The 627-nt window shown below is 55.2% G+C and overlaps 1 protein-coding gene across 1 annotated transcript in view; it reads left to right on the top strand.

Annotated features, from left to right (window-relative positions):
- Nucleotides 1-314: 314 nt before the first annotated feature.
- The window catches only part of BCAR3 (breast cancer anti-estrogen resistance 3), a 112,038-nt gene continuing 111,725 nt past the window's right edge, over nucleotides 315-627 (top strand). The window contains exon 1 of the mRNA XM_015560333.1: nucleotides 315-605. The gene's annotated coding sequence lies outside the window, so the exon portion shown is untranslated. The remainder of the gene's footprint in view (nucleotides 606-627) is intronic.

Below are 627 nucleotides of genomic sequence, written 5' to 3'. Positions count from 1 at the left end.
CCGGGGGCTCCGCTGGGGGTGCTGGCTCGGAGGAGGCGAGTTTCTCCACTAATCTCCTGGAAAGTTTGCAAAGAAAGCGAAGGAGCCTGCCGTGTAACTGTTGACAACATCTCCCTCCCTCCCTCCCTTTGTTGAGAAAGAATGAATAGTTGGTTGTGTTGCTCCCTCTGCGTCGGAGCGGCGAGGGGAGGGAGGGGAGGTGAAGGCGGGGAAGGGAGGGAATGACGGTGGGAGCTACAGGAAGGAGGTTCCTATCTCAAACCGTCTCTCCTTTCGGGCTTAGGCTGCCACCACTTTAAAAGTTTGATCAGGTGTAGCCACTCGTCTGGGAGAGATCGAGTGAGCTAGGGGGCAGCTGGGGAGGCGCCTGTTCTGTGGGGATCGCGGCGGGTCGTGGCTGAGACTTGGGGGAGGTGGAAGAGTCTGTTTTTGGTGTTAACTCGACTGAAGCAAGGTGCGAAGGGGAAAGACCAGCGCTTGTGTCTGCTTTCACCTGAAGTCATCAGCAGAGGGAAAACGAGCCATTCAGGGATTCTTTTAAACCTTGACTCTTATCTTCCAAGGCTACGCAGATCTCCCAAGGAAAATACACTGGCGGAGGGAAGGTCAGTTTGAGAGGGAATAATC

Source organism: Myotis davidii, unplaced genomic scaffold, assembly GCF_000327345.1.
Source record: "Myotis davidii unplaced genomic scaffold, ASM32734v1 scaffold674, whole genome shotgun sequence".
NCBI classification, from domain to species: domain Eukaryota; kingdom Metazoa; phylum Chordata; class Mammalia; order Chiroptera; family Vespertilionidae; genus Myotis; species Myotis davidii.
This window is presented reverse-complemented; position numbering and strand designations above follow the sequence as displayed.